This window comes from Montipora capricornis, chromosome 12 (genome assembly GCF_036669925.1).
Source record: "Montipora capricornis isolate CH-2021 chromosome 12, ASM3666992v2, whole genome shotgun sequence".
NCBI lineage: Eukaryota > Metazoa > Cnidaria > Anthozoa > Scleractinia > Acroporidae > Montipora > Montipora capricornis.
In genome coordinates, this window is record NC_090894.1 from 11,448,657 (window position 1) to 11,458,256 (window position 9,600).

At 39.5% G+C, this 9,600-nt stretch overlaps 1 protein-coding gene across 1 annotated transcript in view; it reads left to right on the forward strand.

Moving 5' to 3' along the window:
- Positions 1-9,115: 9,115 nt before the first annotated feature.
- The window catches only part of LOC138027894 (lactadherin-like), a 7,038-nt gene continuing 6,553 nt past the window's right edge, over positions 9,116-9,600 (forward strand). The window contains exon 1 of the mRNA XM_068875514.1: positions 9,116-9,227. The gene's annotated coding sequence lies outside the window, so the exon portion shown is untranslated. The remainder of the gene's footprint in view (positions 9,228-9,600) is intronic.

Genomic DNA, 9,600 nt, shown 5'->3' on the forward strand with positions numbered 1-9,600 from the left:
AAGGTAAATGTCGTTTGAAAAAGACTGTCCTCAAGACCATTAGTATAGAAATAAGTAACTTATTCAGGAAAACTTTGCTAGAGGAAAGAAAGTTTAAAATACAGTACTGAGATAAAAAAGGGACCACTACGATGGCGGTTTCGCTGTTTTTAGGTCGTAAAAGGGTCAAACGAAAAACTAAGAACTGTACATGAGTAGCTCACACTTACAACATTACTAACATCTCGCACCTATAACGCACCTATATCTATGTATATAACGCACCTATATCTATGTAGTAAAGGAGCGGAAAAGGGGATGGAGGGGGAAACTGGTAACGATATAACCATATCACCTTTGGCAGAACAGTGATTCCCACTTTGGTATTTGCCGGCTTGGCCAAATTTCTTAGCCGTATGCTTTTCGCATTGCCAGTGCATGGGTGGCAATTTCTTAACCGGCGCATGTCAAAAAGATGTCCAAAGCGTTTTCAAATTTCAATCCATTGTTTACGCGTCAACTATTTAACTGTGGATGACAAAAAATACTCTCACTTCGTTTAGAAGGTTAAGTGATCACAAGACGTTTATACTATTCCTTAATTTTTTTTCGGGAATTGGAAAGAATGAGTGAATGACAAAGCAAGCCCCCAATAAAACTTGTTGTTTCATCTTTACAGCTCGACCACGCATATATAGTGGTTCGCTGTGACGTCAGAATCTACCGGAAGACAGACATATTTAAGCAATAGAGGACGTTTTCCGTGTTTCCATAGCCTCATCTAAACACGAGGTGAAGTTGGGAGAATTCGAGACAGTTATGCATACCCAAGACGCAGTCGAGGGTCCAAGACGTAGTCGAGGGTTTGCATAACTGTCGAGAATTCTCCCAACTGCCCCGAGTGTTTAGATGAGGCTATGGAAACCAGAAAAAAGTCCTGTATTGCTTTTATACATGATTTCTCAAAGATAAGTCGACAAATGATGGAAAATGCTGGGTTTCTTTCTTCTAGATTGAAACAGATTTTCTTGATACACGCTCATATTTCCTATCAGCCAATCAAAACAGGCGTCTGACAACCAATGAGAGTGCGCGTACTATCCTAATTATTTTATAAAATATAGTAGCAGGGCACTACTGGGACATAATTGACATAGCTAAATATTATTTTTCAGGTTTTTACGGGAAATTCAGACAATGGAACAATTGTCTCGCACAAGTTGGTGCCAAGAATTACGAGCAGATATGTTCGCTTTAATGTAACGTCGTGGCGTAACCACATATCCATGAGAGTTGAGCTGTATGGCTGTGCTATTAACGGACCATAACTTTTCATTAAATTGCAACCTCACTCTAGTGACCGAAAATCTGGTAAATAACCTACCACTCATTGTATAGAGGTTAAGCCGTGTTCTTTGTCTGTCTTTCGTAAGAATTTAGTCAAGTTTTATAGTAGTAAATCGTACGTTATATTATAGAAGTAAATTCTACGTTAAAAGGGGAAGCAGCGCTGGCGCAGTGGTGAGAGCATTTGCCTTTCACCGAATTCGACGTCATATGTGGATTGAGTTTGATGGTTCTTGTTCGGAGAGGTTTTTCTCCGGGTCTGACTCCGGTTTTCCCCTCTCCTTGAAAACCAACCTTTGATTTCATTTGATTTCAGTTTATTTGTAGTCTCCCAAATTAGTAGAGCACTCGGCTAAATAACCTTGAGACTTAAATAAAGTGATTATATTTATTATCATTCTTTCATAACATTTTTCAAATGGCTGAGATGGAACTTGTGTATGATTATTAACCCCGGTGGATGAAATGAAGAGATTATAGTTTTCCGATGATGACCCGAGGATACTCGGAGCACTCGCATTTTTCCGAGTATCCCCAAGTCACCATCGGAAAAAAACAGTATCATCTCTTCAATATATTTAAAGTGACCCTGTGATCAAAAAATCAGTTCTTATTTTTCTTTGGATTTCGAAACTATGTCAACTAAACCCTATAAGCGAACAAAGTTTTTAGCTTTCATTTCAAGAAGACTCCTGTTTATTTTAACTGGAATTTTCCAATTTAATGGCCCGCCATTACGAACTTTAAGATCTTGACAGAGCTGGATCGAGGAAATGACGTCAAAGGCTTACTAGTTTAACTTGATGGAATGCGTGTGTATCCCGCAGAATTAATATACAACACGGTAGTTTTGGGCTTTCAGACTTTTAAAATCGCGTTTTGCATATATAATTAAGCTGCATTCACACGCTGAAATTTTAAGCTAGTGAACCTTTGACGTCACTTTTCCCTGGATCCAACCCTCTGAGGTCCAATCGGTCACTTTTGAATGTGCGTAATGGCGGACCATGAAATCTAAAACTTACCCTCAATGTAAACGGCCTTTGGATAAAAGTCAAAGTGCAAAATTTAGCCAGGCAGGTGTTAAGCAAACAAACTTTCAAAATCTGGAGAAAAAAACTGAGGAGGTGAATTTTTGATCACAGGGGCACTTAAAATTATCGGTTTTATCTATATAAATTTGCACGTTAAAAATGTTTTCGCGATGGTGTATACCCACTTCAAAAAACTGACTGGCTATCCAGCTTTTATTTAAATAATAATGTAATTAATTATTATAGTTTTATAATCTATTAGAGTGTTCATCGTGGCTTGTTAAGCCCATGAGTAGGAGCTTTCCTCTCCCATAACCTCCCCTACTAGTCACCTTTTGCGCGTATCTTTCTTTTTCTGGACCACACGAGTCCTTGGGATCTGCGCGCACTGTTTAGAATGGCCAATCAGAATGAAGTTATTATTAAACGAAGACAAAAATAGCAGAAACATTGTATGCAAATTGCTGTAAAATGATGTAAATGTGAGTCTCCTACAGAAGGGTTAGTTCTAAAATTAGACAGATACACGCAAAGTTTGGCCCAGGGATAGAGTGCAGAGTGAGGCTCCTGGTCAGCGGCCTCAGCAAACATTGAATCCTTTTTTCAAGGGAACTCAAAATCATTAGACTCTTTCATGAATGAAATGTATTGTAAAATCTGATTAAATGAAATGAAATTCAAATAGATAACCGAAGATGGTCACACAAAAAAAGACAACGATCAGGTATGAATCGAAACGCAGATTGAACTTCTCAGTTTTAACGGCAAATTCTTAATTTGGGTCACATGTTGTCTGAGAGCAATAACACAATAACACTTTCGAATCGTGTGACATTTGTTGAGCCCGCGGACCATTGGGACACTGTCTAAGCAGACTATGTAGTTCATGTGTCTCTTAATATAGCGTATCCAGTATTATGAAGAAATACCCCTGCATAAGTTCCCTCGCGCATCCTGGTATACCGCTATATACCCATGTAAAAGCCTATTTTAAACACAATCTAGAGTTTGTAAATCTGTCACAACACTGATAGAGGTGATTGTATGTGACGACGCGTGGGATCTGAAGAGGAAATCGAAGTGTCCCAAATACCCATCAAATCACTCAGGACAACGCAGATAATAGTGGGTGGGTGAACTTTGTTTATGTGGCTGTCCATAAAATGAATTTTCGAAAAGAAACATCGCGATTTGAAGTTTTTATGGAACATTTTCCTCGATCAGTTGAATCGGCCGTTACAACTGTCTCAAAATAACGTGACGTCACGCGCTCTCGCATCCTCAGGGTTGTCTGCCATTTGGTGGGCTCCTGAGAATTCAGAGTGTTCAGCCTTGGTATTTTATTATAACCGTTGACGACTCAATTCGCGTCGAATCTGGAAAAAAACCACACAGGAAGGAAGCGATCCACAATGGCAATAAGGTTAGGCTTTTTATTGAGAGTTTTTTCGTAAAATTATCTTCTCAGGTCTTTTATCGGGATTCCCATGCAAATCCTTATATTTTTGTTGGCTTTACCTCACACTGAGCTTGGGGCGCCTGTGATATAACATTTTCAAGGAGTATCGAATTCGCTTCCAAGGAAAAAATGAAGATTACAACTGGAAAATTATTTGCTTGGTTCCATGATAGGGAGACTGACAAAGCACAGACACAATGCTTCATATCGTCCAATTTTAGTCTCTTTTGAATTGATTAAAACAAGTTCATTCATGACAAGTGTGTATAGTTTTTTTAGGCTACTGTTGTGACACTAAAACGATAGCTATCACATGATCATCGGTCTTGTGCGAGTGATATCCGTGGTAGCAACATAGGCCCGCTTTTCGGGCCCGAAAGTTTTCGGGACTTTCCTGGGGAGGATTCGAACCGACGACCTCCGTAACACAGTTGCTTAATTAAAAGCCCGATTAAGCTAATCGTAGATTATTACGGTTTCAAAGATTGACTTATACTTTTGTTTTTCTTTAGCCTAAAATTACATAGTTAAGGGTTTTTTGACGGAGAAAAATTCATACCTCGTTTGGTACGCAATCGCGGATTAGTGTTAATGGACTTTTCAATTTGAACAAGTGGGCTAAATGCTTTTGTCTGTCATAAGAGGAGGCAGTGTGACCGAGTGGCCGAGTGGTTAGGGCCCGTGCCTTGCGATCCAGAGATCCTGGGTTGAAAACCGCGTTCTGACCACTCACTGAATTTGTTTCCGGTAGTACTTGGTTCAATTTCCTGGCGCAGTTGTAAAATAGCCAACTGATTGCCTCCCGCCAGTTGGGATTCTTAACAATTGTGTCTATTCAATGCTCAGAGATATTAGCTACTAGCTGCTCTGAAATCCGAGGGTAAACAAAGTTGCATTATTATTATTGTTATTATTATTATTATTATTATTATTATTTCCTATTGGGATAAACTTTTTCAACCAAAACCCGTGGCAGGGATGGCAGACAAGTTAGCGCACTTGCAAGAGCACTTGCCCCCCACAGGAGCCCATATGGTACATTTATTATGACTCTTGCCCCCCCCCCCCCCCCCACCTCCCATGGTGACCCGGGTGCGACGCCCAGCGTCACATGTGGGTTTTCTATTCTGCTTCGTGAGGTTTTTCTCCGGTTACTCAGGTTTTCCTCTCTCCTCAAAAACCAACCGACGTTCTTAACCCTGTGCAGTCTCCGCCAACAAGCGCCCCGGGCCAGCGCTAAATGAACCATATTCCGGTCATTCCGTTCATTCTGCTATCCATAATCGGGAGCAGAATATTCCGGAAACGGAGTAGGACCCAAAAGGACATGAATGCCGTCTATTCCGTGTATTCCTATTTCGGAATCGTACCAAAGGAACGCGCCCTAATTATTGTTCTGTTTTTTATTACCGTATCTTTACTTGCAAGAACACTCCAGTGAAACGTGGTCTCCATTATTTATGGATTGGGTGGGGCTCGATGCCCGTCACACCTTTTCTTAGGTCTTTGAAGATCCAGTCTGAGTTAGGTTGCCTTTTAAACTGTTGTAACGTGCTCCTTATAGTTCTAAGATTTCTGATGGTTTATTGTACTGCACAAACCTCAATGAGATCAGTGTAAAACCCAAGTGAATTACAATGGAACCTCCATTAAGCAGCCACTTATTAAGCGGCTACCCTCTATTAAACGGCCAGAATAATATTGTAAATCAAACTTCTATTAAGCGGTCAACTCTATAAAGCGCCCGCGGCCACCTTTTGGCTAGACACGCGTGGGAAAGGGAAGCGTTGCGTGACTCCGGCCCGAGCGGCTGCGAAGGAGACTACCTTTTGCCCGTCCCGATGAGAGTTTTCCTAATGTTTTCACCTCTATTACACTTAGTTTGGCTTTTCAGCAGTAGACTTCCTTGCACATTATTTATAAATTAATCACGAACCCGTAATGCAACGTTTTAGGTACAGACATTACCTCCTCTTTAGGTTAAAAATCAACTCAAGGAGGGATTACGTTTTTTCAAACGTTGGCCGTGTAGCACTTACATTTGAACAGACTTACCTGGTTAGAGTGTAATGTGAAGTGCTAAGTATCTACCCCATTTGAACCATGTGAGCGTTAGCCCTACTGATGCAAATGGGCCGACACAAGGACGTACAGAGAAAAACTCTGACCAGGGTGGGAATTGAACTCACGTAATCCCTCCTTGTACTTGTACATGTTCATTGCCGTGACTTTAACATCGTCAGTTCCCACAACTTGTTCCCGTCTGACCCTGTAGCTCAGTCGGTAGAGCAGCGGTAATTCAACCCGAAGGTCGTGGGTTCAATTCCCACCCTGGTCAGAGTTTTCTCTGTCCTTGTGTGGGCCCATTTCCATCAGTAAGGCTAACGCTCACATGGTTCATATGGGGTAGATACTTAGCACTTCACAATACACTCTAATCAGTTAAGTCTATAAAAATCAACTCAGTTTCCGCCATAGTTTAGATTGTTCATATTAAGTTGGGAGAACCTTATCTCAACATTTTCAGGAGAAATTGTTTTTTCAAACAGTACTGTATTTTTGTTCGGTACTAGAGCTCTCTTGTGTAAAAGTTGTCACAAGCCTGTAAAGGTGTTTGTTTCAGAATAAGGTGACGTTTCTACTGAGGATTATGCTAATTTTTGACGAAACTCTATTAAGCGGCCACTGGGCCACCCAACAGAGGTTTCACTGTAGATCGTACTTAAAGAAAGAATATGCTAATGTCGGCACATGTTTCATGACAAATGATGGGCACGAGCTTGACAGGTAGGTATAAAAAATGCTTTAATAGTACTTGGGAGTAATTTGTTAGTTGTTAGCGATTGCTGTTGTAACAGAAGCACAGTCGAGGAATAAAGAAGAGTCAACCAAGAGTGTTAGAGTTGATTTCTGTTCCCCCAAAACGTTTTCTCTAACAACATCCGGCTTCAAATCTAATGACACTGGTTTGACACTTTTAAAACTGAAATATTAAAGTGCCATTCTCTTTGGACTCCGTCTCATCAGTTCCTGTGAAAGAGAATTAACCTCTTTGAACAGGCTTTCTTACTTCTTCTCATTAATAATGACTGAAAATAAATCAACATTTTTATACTGTTTACTTAAAACTGCGAATAGATAAAATATCTGGAGCAACGTTGCCATACAGTTGTTGCCATTTGAGCGGTTTGACAAATCTTCAGATCAGTTTTGTGTAAAAACTTCTCTGCCAGACCTTTCTGTTGCTGATTATAACAAAGTTAAGCTGTTTGTTGATTCCTTTTAAGATTTACTTATACCAACCTGTAAATCGAGAGTACACTTAGAGTTTATGTTTTTTATAAGACTAGTGCTTCCTGGTTGATAATGTGTTTTTACGGTGATGCACCATAAATGATAGGCGGTTCGTCACATTTTCAGAAAAAGCAGTTTCATCAGTAGTATATTTTCATCATCGTTTCTAATCAATCAAGTAACAATCCACTTAAACCCATTCACAGTTTTCCCTGAGTTTTCATTTTGTAATGCGAAAACGTGATGGGTTATTAATTTTTCAGTGGCCGTCTCACCACAACAGAAGTTTGTTGAACTAGCCGGGCTATACCCAAAGATCATTAGGTTGTGAATCAATTGGCTGAGTTTTTCAATTTCGGCACCAAGTAATTAACGGTTATGCACGAAATTTAACGTTAACAACTTTTCGGAGTCCGGTCATGAAACCATTATCAAGCAATGCAAACGAGTGAAATTTATACGGACATTTATGAAATAACATACATAGAATTTTGTCAGAGGGGATCTGCCTGAACATTTAGGGTAGTCGTATTTCGCCATGAATATCATTTCAAGAATCAAGCAAATGAGATTTCTGTTTTAGTTTTCTGGAACACTAAACTAAGCTCATAGATTTTAGATCATCAAGCACAACTTAAAGGCATGTTTGTTCTTTACGAATGCTAAAGGACAGTTTTTTGCACCCTATTTGACAACGCTCACGGTGGCGATGTCTTGTGGTATTTATTACTGACCAACAAAGCTCGCATCCTAAAAACTACGTTTGAATTTATCCACAAGCTCATCTTCAATAGAGGAAGTTTAATCGATTAAAGAACGAGCTTTCGGTGAACATATTTTAAGCGCGGAGAATTCCCTCAAGTAGCACCTTCTGAAGAAGTGCAATTTTGAGGTTCTCCCAGAGGGAACAAGAGAACGTAGCTAAAATTTTATAAACTAAGGAACAGGGGAACGAAGACAAATATCTTAGGAAACAAGGGAACATAAGCCATTTCAGGGATCAAAAAGCTGAAAACAATTTTGGAAGTACTTTCGGGAACAAGGGAACACAAGCAAATCTTTAAAGGAACAAACACCCCCTCGGGGCCCTCAATTTTAATTAATTCAATACACGAAATAAAAGAAGGTTAACCGGTTCCTAAGTAATCTTGAGACCATCTTTACCAGAAACGACTCAAGGCCATATAACCATCGAAACTTGGACTTTGATCAGTATTCTAACTTACAATTAGGAGTTTAAGAAAAGACGACAGCTACGACAACGATAACGCCATAGAACAGTTATATATGATTGGTTAAAGGTGGACAAATAATCTTGCTGCAGGTGCAGCAAGCATTTTAGCACACATTTTCCGGTACTTTGCATAACAACGGCGTTATGTTTAACACTGGATAGCTTGTGGGGTCGTGCACAAATGAAATCATATCAAATTAAATACTTTTGTCCTTTGGTCTAAAGGTGTTTGTTTCAGAATAAGGTGACGTTTCTACTGAAGATTTTGCTAATTTCTGACGAAACCCTATTAATTAAGCGGCCACTGGGCCACCTATAACAGAGGTTTTACTGTAGATCGTACTCAAAGAAAGAATATGCTAATGTCGGCACATGCTTCATGACAAATCGGATGGGCAGGAGCTTGACAGGTAGGTATAAAAAATGCTTTAATAGTACTTGGGAGTAAGTTGTTAGTTGTTAGCGATTGCTGTTGTAACAGAAGCACAGTCAAGGAATAAAGAAGAGTCAACCAAGAGTGTTAGAGTTGATTTCTGTTCCCCCAAAACGTTTTCTCTAACAACATCCGGCTTCAAATCTAATGACACTGGTTTGACACTTTTAAAATGAAATATTAAAGTGCCATTCTCTTTGGACTCCGTCTCATCAGTTGCTGTGAAAGAGAACCTCTTTAAACAGGCTTTCTTACTTCTTCTCATTAATAATTGACTGAAAATAAATCAACATTTTTATACTGTTTACTTAAAACTGCGAATTTAGATAAAACCTCTGGAGCAACGTTGGCATACAGTTGTTGCCATTTGAGCGGTTTGACAAATCTTCAGATCAGTTTTGTGTAAAAACTTCTCTGCCAGGCCTTTCTGTTGCTGATTATAACAAAGTAAGCTGTTTGTTGATTCCTTTTAAGATTTACTTATACCAACCTGTAAATCGAGAGTACACTTAGAGTTTATGTTTTTTATGAGACTAGTGCTTCCTAGTTGATAATGTGTTTTTACGGTGATGCATGCACCATAAAAGATAGGCGGTTCGTCACATTTTCAGAAAGAGCAGTTTCATCAGTAGTATATTTTCATCATCGTTTCTTATCAATAGAGTAACAATCCACTTAAACCCATTCACAGTTTTCCCCGAGTTTTCATTTTGTAATGCGAAAACGTGATGAGTTATTAATTTTTCAGTGGCCGTCTCACCACAACAGAAGTTTGTTGAACTAGCCGGGCTATACTCAAAGATCATTAGGTTGTGAATCA